The 17,076-nt window shown below is 41.8% G+C and overlaps 1 protein-coding gene across 1 annotated transcript in view; it reads right to left on the bottom strand.

Annotated features, from left to right (window-relative positions):
* b3gnt9 (UDP-GlcNAc:betaGal beta-1,3-N-acetylglucosaminyltransferase 9) overlaps positions 1 to 17,076 on the bottom strand; it is a 615,230-nt gene that overhangs the window by 41,398 nt on the left and 556,756 nt on the right. The window lies entirely within an intron of this gene.

Below are 17,076 nucleotides of genomic sequence, written 5' to 3'. Positions count from 1 at the left end.
ACATCAGCTCACACACACTTTCTACGTTGACCTGCAGAGGAAACACACATCATTCATCTGAACATCAAGTGAAATCCTCCTTTCCATCATCTGCCGTAGGAAGATCAGCTGCTCCTCCTCTGATTGGCTCTGAGTTTCTGTTTCATATCAGTGTCAGATGGATGCAGTCAGACAGCAGTGAGGAAGAGGAAGCTGCCTTCAGCTGCTGGACTTCTATCAGGACACTAGATGGAGGGATGGAGCTGCAGACCAGCACACACAACGATGACGATGATGACGAAGTAACAACATTTTTATTCCCTGACTTTGACTGGAAGTTTCAGTCAGCTGAACATTTGAATCATTTCAGCTGATTCATGATGCAGCAGATCATCTTCAGTGTTAAAAAGATCAGAAGAATTCTTCCTGTTTAGTTTTCAGACTAAAAACTATTTACCAGGAAATACCAGCAGCACCATGTTAGATCTCAGCTGCTGGGAGGCCTTTAATAAAGCAGATGAAAAGTGGAAATATTTCTTCTCCTTTTATTACCATGAAAAAGAGACTGAAACTAAATCAGATGGAATAAAATCCGTTGTGGACTAAGAGAATCATCCCAGTTAGAACAAGCTGCTGTTTACTGAGGACTGGATGGGTAAGGACAGATGACACAGTAACATCTATTCTGAGCATTTCTGGAGCCAATCCTGCAGCGGCTGAGAAACCACAACTTTTCTTCCAGGACGCTGCCTGACATTGCAGCTGAGTTTCACTTCAGGCACTGAATCACGCGCTAGCAAGCAGATATAAACCATTTTGAACGTGTGCCATGGCAGATTTAGCAGGGAAACATAAGAAGACATTATTAGAGGAGGAGAGGTAAAGAAAGAGATAGAGAGACAAAACAAGAGATAAGATGACTCTTATGTCTAATGTCTATTGATGAATTTGTCCAGCCTGGCAACAAACAATTTTTCTAATATTTATGAGAATTGTGACAGCAAGAATATTGGTCTGTAACTGGAGAAGAATGTTTGTTTCCATTTTTGTAAAGTAGGATTACTTTAGCCGTTTTCATCTTTTCAGGAAATATTCCTGTTACATATAAACGCGTCAATAACACAGTCTATTATGTTCTTCACTAGTATCACATCCATATCATCACAATCAGCTGATCTTTTACTGTCACAGTTTTTTTACAATATGTATTAATTCTTCTTTTTCCATAAAAATGCTTTTTACATTATTCATTATGTTTCATTATTCGTCACCTCAGGATATTCTTTGCCAGATTTGGACCTACATTTACAAAAAAATTATTAAACTCATTAACTATTTTTTGTATAAAAAATGTCCAAATTTTCTTTGATAAAGTCATTCCTATGAGTTTATGCTACTTTAACCTTCTTAAAATAGCTACGCTATTTATTATTCCCCATTTAGCCTTTTAATTATTCCTGTTTTTATTTAGTAAGTCACCTTAATATTCTTTTTTATGTTGTTGTATTATAGATACTAGTTTATTTTTATATGTTTTGTAGCTGATTTCAGCTTCTCTTCTTCTTAGTTTTAGAAAGCTTCTATATAAGTAATTTTTCTTCTTACAGACTTTTGTCATCCATGTTTGCTAGTAGGGTCTTTCCTGGTCAGTCTCCGTATCTTACAGTTGTTTTCATACAAGCTTATCAATAATCTGATGAAAGAATCATCGTCTGTGTTTACATTATTTACATAAACCTCATCCCAGCTTTGTTGTTCTAGGTCTCTCTTTAATGCCTCCAAGGCCTTTTGTGATCTTTCCCTCACAAGTTTTTCTGTTATGACTTGTTGTTTATTATAGTGCTAGTTTTCATAAACTGTGAACACGGTAGATGATCACTGACATCAGTCATCAAGATCCCACTTTCTCCTGATCCTTCTGGGATGTTTGTAAAGATATTATCATTAGTTGTTGCTCTGAGCGGAGATTCTTGTTGGTTTGGTTATCAGAGGAAACAAACCCAAGCTATACATTAAATTAACAAATTCATTTTTACTTACATTTTCCAGATGTATGTTAAAGTCCCCACATAAAAACACAGACTTATCCCAGATTCTGTCAAACAGCTCAGTGATTTTATCAGTAAATGACTGAACACAGGAGTTGGAGCTCTAGAAACACAACTGATTATAATGTTTTTAGTCTTTTCACCAACGATTTCCACTGTTATAATTTCCATAATATTGTTGACAGCAGTTGTCATATTGCCGTCTTTGTCATATTACATTTCAAATGTGCACATAGAAACAGAGTGACCCCTCCACCCTTTTTATTTTTCCTGTTTAAATAAAACATCTCATGTCCCTCTATCTGAACTTCCTCCATTTCTCCAGCTTTTAACCATGTTTCAGTTACTGCAGCCACATCTGTTGCTGCTCCGCATTAAGTCACCTTTTATTTGAGATAAATTACATTTCAGACTCCTACTGTTGAAATGTATGATTGATAAAGGTCCTTCCAACAATACCTCATCTGGTATTGCTCAGTATAATATTTTCATTATTTAGAAATAAGTTTTTATCTAATTCCTTGTCAGAAATATATATTTTGAAATCTATTTCATCTTGTGTGACCGTGTTCCTGAGCCTGTATATGTAACCTTTTTTGTTTCTTGTATAACTTAGTTCAGTTATAAGTAAAATGAGGCATACCTGCTGTACAGGTGTTCCACCTGAACCGACAGCTGCCAGTGGATGTTGCTGTAACTGTGAACATCAAGCCTGGAAAGGAGACAGACTCTTCTAAGAGCAGAAACAGCTACTGAACCTGTGCAGGACTACAGCAGAATCCGTCCTGTTAGAGGCAGGTTTTAACTCTCGAGCTGTGGCTTCCACCACATTACCGCCTGTGCTTGACACCAGAAAAGAAAAAAAGAAAAGAACCTGTTGAATGCTGCTGCTGTTAATTATTATTTGTTGCTCCAGGATCTTCTGCAACCAGAAATGTGATACAAATACTTTTCTGCCACTTCTATCCTCCATTTGTCCTCACTTTTGATATTTTAACTCCTTTATTTACTTTAAAGAAGTTTTGATCTTCTAACCACGTTTGATTTATTTATTTATTTATTCATTTATTTATTTATTTACCCTTTAAAAATTTAAAGTGCTGCAAGATAAAGAGAAATATGGCTTGAAATGAAGTACTGAGACCATTTCCATGTTTGGCTGCAGAAAGAAGCCGAGCATGGAAATAATCCCAGAGTTAATCCTCCTGAGGAAGCTCAGATCTCCTACCTTGTGCATCATCTGAAAATCCTGCTGCTAAATGAATCTGCTCACAGCAGCACAGCTGGTTCTGGTTCAGTGTTGCTGATACGAACGAGCGAAACATTCACAACGGTTTCAGCTACCTGCAGATGGAGGTTTCCTCTGAGAACTATGCCACGACGAGTTCAGAGAAAGCGAAAGTAAACTGCCTGCCAGAAACATCAAAAGAGGCTTTTTTTTAAATGATCTGTAGTTCAGAAAACAAAACACATAATAGCATCTGGTCACCACCAGCAGAACTTTACATGAAATAAACAAAAAAGTGAATGCCATGGATCACGTCTGGAGTTCTAATGAAAAACAAGTAAACAAATAAATACATAAATAAAAAAATACCCTGATTCATTTGGGATTCAGTTTTGATTGCACTAGATCTCAGCTTTTGTCAACCACATCATCCCATCAGACCAACTGGAAAATTGGGTTGGAATCTCCGGCCAGTTTAGTACAATCAGACTAAAATTTATTTTTATTGTTAAAACATTCATCATTGCTATCCACTCTCAGACAACAACCCACAGGGAGGGGGGAGTGTTCAGAGAGGCCAGAGTTACCTGGTAATGACATCACCTACTCTGACACTTGGAATTACGAAAGAACTTAAACACAACGTAACTTTGTGTTCTTGCAACACTGCGGAGGTGTGCGTGACCCCCCCTCCTCGTATCGTCTTTGATGGGCTTCACATCCATGGGGGATGTGAAGAAGGTTCAGCTCACTCACTGCCTCTGCAGTTCTGCACAAACAGCTCAATAAAACGAGGGGAAGACCAGGTTCATGTTTTGAACTCATTGCTTTGACGGCCTGGGGAAGAAGCTGTTCAGGAGTTTTAGTCTAAATTCTCCACCACAACCATCCAGTCCACCAACCTGAAGGTGGACTGGATGCTGCGGTATTTTCCCACACATTTAGCCCTACACTTTATTTAATCTTTGGCCACAAAAGAAAAAAGTTGTTGCTTTGAAGCAAGCCGAGAGACCTGGAGCATCCAAACTCCTTTAGCATGAGAGACACAACCAGATGATAGCAGAGCTGTTAGTGAGTCAGGAAGCGGAGCAGGAAGTGGAATCATCTGTTTATGTCAGAAAGTTGCTGCTTCTGCAGAACAGTCATCAGCTGCATTGCAACAGGAAATAGCACGATGAAGGCGTGTCAGTATGGGCTTTGGGGAGGCGGGTAGATACAGTCGGTATGAGGTTTTTAGGGACACTGCAGAGAAGCGTATCAGACTACAACTCTGCCTCCTGGTCTCAACCCTGAGTCTTCATGGGCTTAAATGACTAATAAACTCCTCCATGTTCCAGATCTGAGAGCTGCTCCATCCAAAGTGGGATGAATGCTGTCTCTCCTAATAAGACCAGGTGATCCCCAGCAAGTTCTCCAGTTATCTATAAAGCCCACGTTGTGTTTTGGACCCCACACAGACAACCAGTGGTTGAAGGATGACTTGCAGCTAAACATGTCATCGCTGGTCCGATCTGGCAGGGGTCCAGAGAAAACTACAGTCCCATATGGTTTTAGCAGTCACACACCAAACATTAACTTTAGTGACCTCTGACTGGCGTAATCTGATGTCATTACCGTCGACGTGGATCTCACTGTATTTATGTTTATCCTTAACCAGCAGTTTCAGATAAGATTCTACGTCGCCCGCTCTGGCCTCTGGATTGCCTTTAGCTATGGTCCCTGGTGTTTCTAATGCCAGGTTTCTGACTATGGAGCTACCGATTACCAGGGTTTTTTCCTCAGCGGGTGTGTCACTGAGTGGGGGGGCCTCTGTTAGAAATGTGGACAGGTTGGTGATGAGCCACAGGCTTAAATCTATGCTTGCTCCTGACCATCACCCAACCGGCCTGGGACTCGGGCTGCATGGGAGCTGCTAAGGACGGCTAAGTGGGTTAGCCTCTTTAAGCAGCTCCGCACCAGCTACAGAGGCTTAGCTACTGGTTGTTTGCAACAGCACAGAGCCGAGCCTTTGTTATTTCCAGACTGGCCTCCTGTAATTCCTGATTATGGTTCTGTCCCAGAAATGTTCTGAGTCTCAGAGTTCCAGATGTTCCCATCAGAGCTCCACTCTAGGACTGCAGGTTTACTGGTGGTTCCTAGAGGTTCTACAAATAGAACGGGAGGCAGAGCCAGAAGTTATCAGACCCCTTCTCCATGGTACCAGCTCCCAGTCTGAGTTTGGGAGGCAGACACCCTCTCTACCTTTAAGATCAGACTTAAAACCTTCCTTTCTGATAAATCTTTTAGGGTAGAGGTGGTCTGACCATCCCTTAGTTATGCTGCCATAGGCTTAGACTGCTGAGGGATGTCCCATGATGCACTGGGCTCTCATCTTCAATGTAGAAACATGTCACAGTATCACCATCATTAACATTTTTCTCCTCTCTCAGCAGGTCTCTTCTCTTTACTGTCCTCTCCACCCCAACTGGTCGAGGCAGATGGCCGCTCTTTCTATGGGTTCTGGTTCTGATGGAGGTTTTTCTTATTGTTAAAGGGAGTTTTTCCTTCCACTGTCACCGCCAGCCCAAGCAACTCAGGACGGAATTGAAGTCAATATTCAATGCAACCTACTGGTTTTCTTAGTTAGGCTATTTTCTGTTATGAATTGGATTGTATGAACACTAATAGGATCACAGTGAATCGGCTAGAACTGATTATATCTGTAAAGTTCCCTGGGATGACATTGCTATGAAATGGCGCTGTACAAAAAAAGCTGAATTAAACTGCATTTGTTACACATACTGTTATCACTAAAGGAGGCAGAAGAACACATGTTGAGTAGCATCATCTCAAACACTGGATCTCATGGCTGTCTTTTCTCTCATTGGGTTTTTATTATGTAGACAGAGAGCTGCAGGACATCCCAGGAAGGAAGTCATCTTGTTAAATTCCCTGACTAAGCTGCCCTGTTAATTATTACAAAATAAATGACCTGAATGTTACAAAAACAAAATAAATAGTTGCTGATTTTAGAAAGAGGTCTGTTTATCCAAAACCCAACCTCGTTCACCACCTAGAGGTTCAGATTGTGGACTCTTTTACCTTTCTTGGACTCAGATGCTACATTTAATAGAAACACAGAGATTATTGTTGAGGAGGCAAACAGAGGATCCACCTGATGCAGAAGCTGAATTCTTGTCATTTTTATGAGATAATGTGACTTTTTGATGATACCTAGATTGGAATCTGTTGACTTTTTCTTTCATTTGTTGGTTTCAGGTTCTGCCATAAGCAGCTTTAACAATGTGGAAATGTCTTCCAGGTTCATTGATGCCCAGCTGGCAGAGTTAGGAACCTTGTATGGAAAACAAGTAATTGAGAAAGCTTATGCTATATTGGTCAACCTCACCATGTTCTGTCCCTGGAGTTTCATCTTAAGTCCTCTGAGGGGTGCCATCTTGCCACACAAGGTAAAATCAACCAGTATTTAAACTCCTTTATCCATCCTGTAATCCAACTTTTGAACGCTTCTGATGGCAGCAAATAACCTATATTAAAGGCCTGTTATATCAAGACTATTTATTTATTGTTTATTTATGAATTACTTTTTATTTATTGACTATCGTCATGCTAATTGTTATTTTACATTTGACTGGATCCTTGAGCAAGGTTTGATAGGATTGGGACCCCAATGAAAGACTCTCAAAAAATTTGGGCCCCCATCCCATTTTTAACTGAGGAGACACAGTTGATGTGCTGGGGGCCGTTCTCCTGAAGTCTACAACCATCACCTTTGGTATTCGGTGTTATTATAAATAAATGAACATGCAGATGGATTTGAAATTCCAGTAAGGGAACATATTTGAACATTTTTTAAAAAGTAATGGAGTAGTTATTTTCCGAGTAGTTAATTACTTTTATAATGCTGAAACTCTGTTACTAGCACTGTTACTTTTTGGATCAAGTAATCAGTAACTATAATTACTTTTTAAAAGATTCTTAATCTGGTTAAGACAGCGGGAAAAATTAGGGGTGCCCCTTTATCCTCAGAACCTCTTTGAGCAGGCCACGTGCAGAGGAGCAAGGATCATCTTATCAGAAGAACATATTTTGCATGATGAGTATCTAAAAATGAATTCAGGGAAGAGTGTCAAGGTTGGTAGAAGTTGTGGACCCAAATCCAGACTGACGAAGGCAGGAACAAGGTTTTAATAACAAAATCTAAACTGATCAAAACTTGGTATGAACATTACAATGTACTAGCAGGGAATAAATTAAACCAAGGGGTTTACATATATATATATATATATATATATATATATATATATATATATATATATATATATATATATATATTTGGGCTGATTAAAATTGTTAATCTGATTAAAACTGAAACTGATCACCGTCATGATTCACGACTGTGAATGAGAGGAGGAGCAGCAGCTGCACCACAAATTGATGACCAGAGATCCTCTAGAGCAGACACGTCACTGCAAAACGCAGGATAAGTTTAAAAAGAAAATACCAAGAAAAGTGTGTGTGTTAAAACACCCCCATTCTCCATAGAGGCGACGTCCGTGAGTCGCTCCATTAATGCTTTGGTTATTCTCTGGGAGGTGTGCTTGTTGCGCTGGGCGGGGCAGGGGGGTCATCATAGTGGCCCCGTTGCTTCGCCGAGCGGCAGCATGCCTCCCAGCTTTTAATTCCACTTAGTCACTGAGCACAAATAACATTTGCAACATACAAACACGTTTTGGGGGGTGGAACATGCGAGGTCAGGTGGGTGGGACTGCTCAGGTGGCCCCGCCCCCTCCTCAATGCAGTTACTGCCCCCCAATTTTAACCCTCTTTTTTTAATTGCAAACAGCACATAATATATTCCATCACTAGTGAGGGAGGGAGGGGGGATGGGGTCTTCAAGCGCCCCTGTCTCCATGGATGGCCCGGGGGCGGGGCGGGCCGGGTGGCCTGTCGCGTTGGCCCGGGGCGTAGGCGGGCTGTCCCGGGGGGTTTTGGCTGCTGGCCCTGGGGGGAAGGTGCTGTTTTGGGGGTGGGGAGTGGGGGGCGGGGTGGGGGGGGTGGGGGCCTGGCTTGTGTCTCCTCTCCTCCTGGCTGGGGCTGCCCCCCCGCGGCGTGGGGTGGCGGGAGGATGGTGGTGGGGGGATGGTGTTTGTGTGTGTGTGTGTGTGTTGGGGGATGGGTGGTGGGGGATGGGTGGTGGAGGGATGGTGTGTGGGAGGGTGGGGTGTGTGGAGGTGGATGCGTGGTGTGTGGGAGGGGGGGTGGTTTGGGTGTGGGAGGATGAATGGTGGAGGGATGATGTATGTGTGGGAGGATGGGGTATGTTTGGGAGAATGTATGGTGCAGGGATGGGGGAGTGTGTGGGAGGATGGATGGTGGAAGGATGGTGTGTGTGCGGGAGGATGGATGGTGTATGGGAGGGAGGATGGTGTGTGTGTGAGGGAGTGGTGTATGTTTGGGAGAGTGGGTGATGGAGGGGTGGTGTGTGTGTGTGGGAGGATGGGGTACGTGAAGGTGGATGTTTGGTGTAGGAGAGGGAGGACGGTGTATGTGTAGGAGAATGATGTATGTGTGGGAGGATGGGTAGTGGAAGGATGGTGTGTGTGTGTGTGTGTGGGAGGTGTGAAGGTAGATGAATGGTGTATGAGAGGGAGGATGGTGTATGTGTGGGAGGATGAGTGGTGGAGGGATGATGTGTGTGTGGGAGGATGGGGTAGGTGTGGGAGAGTGTATGGTGGAAGGATGGTGAGTGTGTGGGAGGAAGGATGGTGTGTGTGTGGAAAGATGGATGGTGGAAGGATGGTGTGTGTGTGTGGGAGAACAGAGTATGTGAGGGTTGAATGGTGTATGCGTGGGAGGATGAATGGAGGAGTGGAAGGAGAGTGTGTGTGTTTGTGTGGGTGTGTGTTGGTCTGGGGGGTGGCAGGACTGGTTCTCGGGGTGTGCGGCTGGGCGCTGGGGTGTGGGGCTGGCCTCTGGTGGTGGCCGTCTGGGCGGGCCGGGTCCCCCCGGGTGGCGTGCTGGCCCTCGGCCTGTGGGGGGGGGGGGTGTCCCTGCGCTCCTGGGCCCGGGCCCTCTGCCCCGTCTGTCCCGGGCGGCCGGTGCCCGGGGGGGTCGGGGACTGCTGGCCTCGGCACGCCGGGGCCGGTGCCCTGTGTCTGCGGGGCGGCTCCTGCTGGGGTCTCCTGCTGCTGCCTTCCTGGGCGGGCGAGTGGTCGTCTCTGTGGACCGGTCGGGATCTGTTGCCTGCGGGGGAGCTGGTGGCCTGGGTCTCGGGACCGCTGGCCTGACTCTGGCCTCTGTTCAAGTGAGGTGGCATCTGCATGATCACTCTGCATGGTCACTCCTTCCTGAACGTCTCCACACAGTCTTTGCGTCGCCGTGTGGCCGAGTTCTCCAACACATCCACACAGGTTTCTCTGCGCGTGTTCTTGAATACAGCAGTTTCACTTATATCTATTATCATATTTTTTTTTTCCTTTTTTTTCCTTTTTTTTATTATTTCTGTTCTTATTATTATTATTATTATTATTATTCTTACTCTTATTATTATTATTGTTACTATTACCAACTAGCTGTGTAATGACCTACTGGCTAGGATGATCTTAGCTATATATGTTGTAAGTAGTATGGATTACATGGTCTTCTGTATGATGTTTCAAGTCCCCACCCGCACTCCCCACACCCTTTCTGTCCCTCTCTCTCCCCTCCCTCTTCTCTCTACTTTCTTGTCTCTCTCTCTCTCTCTGTCCCCTCCGGTCGAGTCCAGCATTAAGAGTCTGATTTAATAAAGTTTTTCATGTCATCAAGAGGGACTTTATACATGTAGTATAAATCCCTGCTTGATAGAGTAAAATTGCCCAGCATCAGACGGCAGCCAGACAATCATTCTGTTTGCAACGATGCTGGACAAGACAGGTTAAAAAAAAAAAAAAAAATGCTTTGGTTATTCTCAAGTCCATCCATAGAGAAATGGCTGGTCTTTACCATGATGCTTCTCCACGTCCAGCCGTCATCACAGAGAAACGAATGTATGGGGCTTGTTATGCCGCGCATTCTTCCGTATTAAAACAAAAAGAAACTGCATAACAGGGGAGAAAGAAGAAAGAAAAAAAAAAAAAAGAAGAAATTACAGTTGCACACAGGAACATGCATTTATAAACACATAGCATACCCCCCCCCCCCCCGAACAACCCGCAACCCATATTCGGCACACAACTCTTTGATTTCTTTTTCTGTACTAAAAGTAGTATAAAACACTAAGAGTGATACCATCTGGCTTGATGTTGCTGCTGTGAGGAAACAATATCATGGGGATCCATCCACACCAGGAGCCAGTCAACCCATGTCCTACAGAGGCTGCCATCAAGACAACCACCCGATCAGGACAGACCAGGGCCCACACCACAGCCATAAGGCTGTAGTATAGGGCCCCAGCCACCCAGACAAGGGCGATCACCGCAGCAACAACCCCAGACTGAGCAGGCAGAGCCCCCGGCATGAAGGATCCCCATGAGGAAAACACTGGACTGACTAGCTGAGAGTAAGTAAATAAATAAATAAACAGATAACTAAAATAAATACAACTGAGTAAAATGACATGAAAATAAAATAAGATAAACAAATTTAAAAGGTTAAGATCAAATAAAATTTAGTTAAAAGCTAAGCTAAAAAGGTAGGTCTTAAGCCTCTTTTTAAAAACATCAATAGTCTTTGCATCCCTGAGGCTCTCCGGCAGGCCGTTCCACAGACGAGGGCCGTAACAATGGAAAGAGGCCTCACCGTATGTCTTGGTCCTCACCCTTGGAACAACTAATAGACCGCTACCAGAGGACCTCAGGGTCCGCGAGGGTTCGTAATTTAAAAGCAAGTCGGATAAGTAAGAGGGCCCAAGACCATTAAGACATTTATAAACTACTAAAAGAACCTTAAAATCAATCCTGAAACGCACGGGGAGCTAATGCAGCAATTTCAAAACTGGTGTAATGTGTTCCCGCCCTCTGGTCCTCGTCAGAACTCGTGCCGCCGAGTTCTGAAGTAGCTGTAGGTCGAAAGGGACTTTTTGGGAAGACCAGAGAGCAGATCATTACAGTAATCTAATCTAGTGAAAATAAAAGCAAGCAAGAGAGAGAAATGGGTGGACTCTGGCAATGTTTTTAACATGATAAAATCCTGTCTTTGTGACATTTCTGATGTGTGGAATAAAATCAAGCTCAGAGTCGAAAAGAACACCCAGATTTCGCACACACTGAGAGGGATTAAAATTATGTAGTTTTGGTAAAATGATCTCTCTCTTGTCTTCAGGACTGATAATTAAAACTTCAGTTTTGTCCTGATTGAGCTGTAAGATGTTCTCTGCCATTCATGACTTAATAACTAAAATACAGTTTAAAAGGACATTAACTGGCTCCAGGTCATCAGGAGACACGGCAATGTAAAGCTGTGTATCATCAGCATAGCTGTGAAAATCAATGTCTCCTGATGACATCCCCAAGAGGTAAGATGTACAAATTAAAAATTATTGGGCCTAAAATTGACCCCTGGGGAACCTCACACTTGACTTCATGGATTTTTGAGGAGCATGTATCCATACTTAAAAAGAATTTTCGATCTGTGATTTAGGAGTAAAACCATTTTATAACAGTACCTGAGAGGCCCACCAGACTTCTGAGTCTGTCTAGTAAAATCTGGTGATCAGCTGTATCAAAGGCGGCACTAAGATCCAGTAGAACCAGGACAGAAAATTTCTTAGGATGTGTTGATTAGCACCACTTGGTCAGTGCACTAAATGAAAAAAAATTCATAGCTAAATAATTGGGTAAATTTAACTCGGGTGTACTTCAGAGTTCTTTGTGTGGCGCGTGGCCAGTTTGGGTCTAAAAATATAATAATAACAATAAAAATTATTTTAAAACAAAAGAAAATGCCACCTGGGGACTTTCACCCCAGAAAATCTAACTAATGCTGGGCTCACACCAAACGATTTTCAAGGTCGTGGACTAAAAACGGAAGTCTTTAGGAAATCTTAAGTGTTTTGCTGGAGTCACAGTGCGCTCCCGTCATCTCGGCCGTTAGGTGTGAGCTGGTAATCTGCGCTGTTTAACGTCAATCTTTCTCCAGTCTTGGATCTGCAACAATTTCTAACATGTTAGATATTATCGCAAGTCGCAGTGACGAAACATGATCAACAACCAACAGATGAGCTCTGACAAAGGCAGAAACAGGAATCCCGACATTCAGACAACCGGCAAAAAAGGACAGGTTGCAGTCTTGTAATTTGTGACCCAATAGATTCACAGTCTTTGTCAAATCTCAGTCTGAGACTAGGCTGGGACTTAAGACTCTAAACATTGGTCTTTAGATGTGAGCTGGTAGTCTTTCAGAGTCTTGTGCAAATCTTTTAAGAGTCTTCTGGTGTAAGCCCAGCCTAAGTTAGATCTAAGATCATTAACAATTTTTAAAAGGGCCATCTCTGTACTGTGGTTTGTCCTAAAACCAGATTGATATTTTTCTAAAATATTATGTTTATGCAAAAACTCATGTAATTGCATAAAGACAAGTTTTTCAATAATTTTACTTATAAAAGGTAAGTTGGATACAGGTCGGTAGTTATCAAGATTGTCTAGCTCTAAATTACTCTTCTTCAGTTAACGCGTTATTTTTGACAGCCCTAATAATATATATATATGTGTGTGTGTGTGTGTGTGTGTGTGTGTGTGTTCACACGGGGGAATAAAATGGAAACAGTGGAGGTGCCTGGGTCATTTGGTGTCAGCCCTCGGCTATTCTGGGGCGGCTGGTTGGGGGTTCATGGCTATGTTGCCTGGGGGTGGCCCAGGCAACAACAAAAAATTCATTAAAAAATAAATAAATAAATAAATAAAATCAGAAGCAAATGGTAAAATAAATTAGGTAGGCTCAGAAAAAAAAGTGAGACCTCACATGGTTTACTGTATTATATGAACTAAATGTAATACAGTCACAAGCCGTCTTTAAAATTAAATAATCACACTTTAAAAGGTAGAACTTTGTGTAATAAGATATCAAGAAGAGATAAAGATACATTATTGCTGAGTCAAGCTCTTGCAGTCCCATTTACAATCACTGTCCTTGCTCAGCCTTTTTCATCAAGAGCCCAATGTGGAGCTTTCTCCCTGAAAAATCACTTATCAAGTTCTTGAAGTCCAGTTTTCTATTCTATCCAGCTGTTCTATTATATAGTATCTCCAATGATGTCATGTCATAGCATCACAATCATTATTTCTGGTGGCCTCCCACTATTTTGTTTAGTGATTTCACCAACAATGTCAAGGGAAATTTATTTGACTACCAATACTCCATGTCATTGTCTCTCATGTAGCAACACATAAAAGTCTAATTTATCTCCAGATCTGTAGACTCACAGGTGAAGCATTAGATTAGTGGGGAAACATATATGATGCTATATGGTTGTTGCTAGTTAACCTTATGATATCTAGAAAATGTAAACATTTATCTGATTGGATTGAAAGCAGTCACCCAGTCTGCTGCACTAGAAATGTCTCTGTTCCTACTGCAAAGCAGGAGGATGAGTCCCAAACCTGACCTACATTACAGTGACAGATGAGAACTATTCAAATCAGTCTAAAATAGTTTTTTATTTACTATTAATAATTAAGAACGATTTTTTTCCCTAATATATAATGTTTTTTCTCCACAATAATCAATTAATTCAACACTCAGCTGCTCACCTCCTTCCTCAGGGGCCACCGGGATACCATTGCATTGGAACTAAAATGTTTGCATGATTGTAAGTTTATCATTAAGTATCAGATAATTTTGTTAGTGTAGCACATCTATTTTACAATTGTACTGAGGTCCCTTCTGGGCCCCTGTCACTCATTGGCCCCTAGAATCCTTCTCCTTTACCCCCCTTTTCAGTGCCACGGTCAGCCAATGGCAGTGCCGCGTCCCTCACATATAAACTGCTGATTTTCAAGCAGTAAGCAGCTTGAATTTGGTCTGTGCTTGGAGACTGAAGCTGATCTGTCAAAGATCTCTTCCTACCCGATGTCCTGGAAAGTAGCTTGACTGGTATGCTGCCCTGGCACTTATTTAAAACACTGGGCGGATCTGTTTTTAATGATTTGCTACCTGCAGTCAGTGGGTTGTGGCCAAAAGCTTCCTCTTAGGTGGGATCCTGCTCTGATCAGTAAGCAAAGTATTATTGTTAGTTGACATGTCTATTGATTCTGACACTGCTCCAGGCATTTTACACACAGAGGACCTAGGCAGACACCTGTTTCTGCAGTGGAAACATGCCGCTCTTCCCACAACACCGACTGCCTCTTTGGGTTGCCGTGTCTGACGACAGTTGTCATGCCGAAAAAAGCACCCCCATCTCAAGGAACGCAGTATCACCTTCTCATCTGTAGATGGCGTTTATTCATTACTCTTAAGAACTTAACAAAAGCCTGAAGTAAGCTGCTGATAAAAAGAATATATACTACAAAGTGAAAAAAGTCAGACAGTAATGCTTAAATAGTTTGTATATGGTCACACATAAATAATTGGACTGATTTACTTGGGGGGGTGCATATTCTGGCAGGCCCCCCTTTATATCTGACTCCAAACCACTTGCAGCCTCCAAATTCACCACAGTTGCTGATGATCATGGTCTTAGCATACTCTGAAAGGACAAAAATAAACTTGATAAAGTTCTCTTAATAGACTTTAAATTACATGAAATATTCCCAAAAACTTTAAATATGACATTGCAAAATCTGAGGATCAGTTAAGTACCAGATTCTGTGAGGAGGGAAATGGCGATTTCCATTCTTAACTTGTCCACTGCCGTCTGAGTAGTATCAAAATGCAGTGCTTCTCCTTTCAAGTTATTTTCTGCAAACTAATGCAAGTGTTCATTAGTAAAATGGAATATTATAACATGCTCTATCTTCAATGTTCTGCTTTTAACATAGTTTATATAATCTTCATATTGTTTTAGCAATGTAAAGAAAGAAAGTGATGAATTTCAAAAACGGCTCATTGTGGCCATACTTGACTGCAGCCACTCTTTAGGCAAGGTAGGTATATCTGTATAGCACATTTCTTGTACAAGACAATTTAAGGTCCATTACATAAAACATTAAAGAGAAAATTTTAGAAAATTTTAGAAAATACTTCTTAGATAACTGCATTTCACACTTACTTTCAAGGCCAGGACACCACAGGATGTGCAGTCTTGTTGGTTTGAGTGAGGAATAGTCTCGCATGTCCACCTTGACACTTTGCAGCCTTTTTTCCTCATGAATGCTCTGTGACAGGTGCATGTGTGAAAACTGTTGTGACAGCTTAAGACTACTTGCATACTATTTCCATATATTATGGCTTGGTTTACCTTGTAGACTCCAGACACGTCTTAATCTTGGCTTTTGTTTCCCCTAATGAATCCACAAAAAGGGTTTTCTTTTCTTGAGGATAGATAACCTATAATAGTTTACAATAAAAACAAAAGTGTTTTAGCAGAAACCCATAAAACAAGTGAGATTGTTAAAGACTGTATGAATGACCAAATTAATCAAATATATTAAGTGGCTAATGATGTCACATGTTTAAATCAATACAGATGCTTTAAATCAATCAGAGTAGCAGTGTTTTGGCGTGATTCTGTTCTCACCACCAGCATCCAATGATGATGCTCATTTGTGATTCCTATGATCATCCTGTGTGCCATTGGATTAATCTTAAAGTATGCACAAAGTGAAAGAAGTGTAGTTATGAACAACATATATTTTCTAAATACTCACAAAATACAGTGTTACTATAAACAAGTGCTCCAGTACATCCCCGGATTCTTCCAAATTTCTTTTGCCAGATTGATGTAATCGTATAGGTGTCAAGCATAGCTGCTTCCCCAGCATTGGAGAAGTTGTGGTTCCGAACAAGCACTGTCAAGTGTGCATTGATTACCTATGAAAAGAGTAAAAACAAATAACATTACACTGTATTAGTTGTGATCTGTTTCAATGTGCACAAACTGAGATGTTGAATAATTATTATCATAATTTTACATTATGATGAAAAGCAAATGCAACTGATGAAGTTTTGGCATGAGGATACCATACTATACCAATAATGCCATACCTCACTTTCAAGCTCTTTGGTGGGACCAATCCTTTCAATATCCCAGTAAAACAATCGATATGGTCCCACTTTGGAAAGTAATACATGTGCCTTTTTGCCTGCCCATGCCTCTTGCACGTCTAAAAAGAAGAACCCTATAATGAAATATTTATGTACAACTGGTAAGTAGTGTAAGATATTATTGATTCTGAAAAAAAATTACATATGAATGCTGTGTCGGAGGTTAAAGCTGTTGGTGCGGAGGATGCTGTGGTGGAGGTTAAAGCTGTTGCTGCAGGGGAGGCTGTGGTGGAGATTATTGTAGATGTGGTTTCTGGTGAGGTAATGACTGTTGTTTGGGATGGTGATTCTTTGGCTGATGTTATTGTCGTGGCCTTGATTTTGTGAGGAATTCTTGGTTGTTCTTCCTTTGAGATTTTTAAATGATCACTGTTAACTTTTTTGCAGACTGTTCCATCCTCTCCCTGTAGGTCGACACTCTTTCCCTGGATATCTATGATTGTGAAAGGGCCTAAGAAATTTGGATCTAGCTTGCTGCCTTTTCTTTGTTGGCTTCTGATATTTTGCCTCCACACTTTGTCCCCTTTTTTAAAGGCTGATTTTGAGGTGCCCTGTTTCACTTGTTTGGTCATTCGCTCCTGCTGTTTGTTGATATTGCCTTGAACAATATCCTTCAGCTCATCAAGACGTTTTATG

Source organism: Melanotaenia boesemani, chromosome 10, assembly GCF_017639745.1.
Source record: "Melanotaenia boesemani isolate fMelBoe1 chromosome 10, fMelBoe1.pri, whole genome shotgun sequence".
Classification (NCBI taxonomy): Eukaryota; Metazoa; Chordata; class Actinopteri; order Atheriniformes; family Melanotaeniidae; genus Melanotaenia; species Melanotaenia boesemani.
This window is presented reverse-complemented; position numbering and strand designations above follow the sequence as displayed.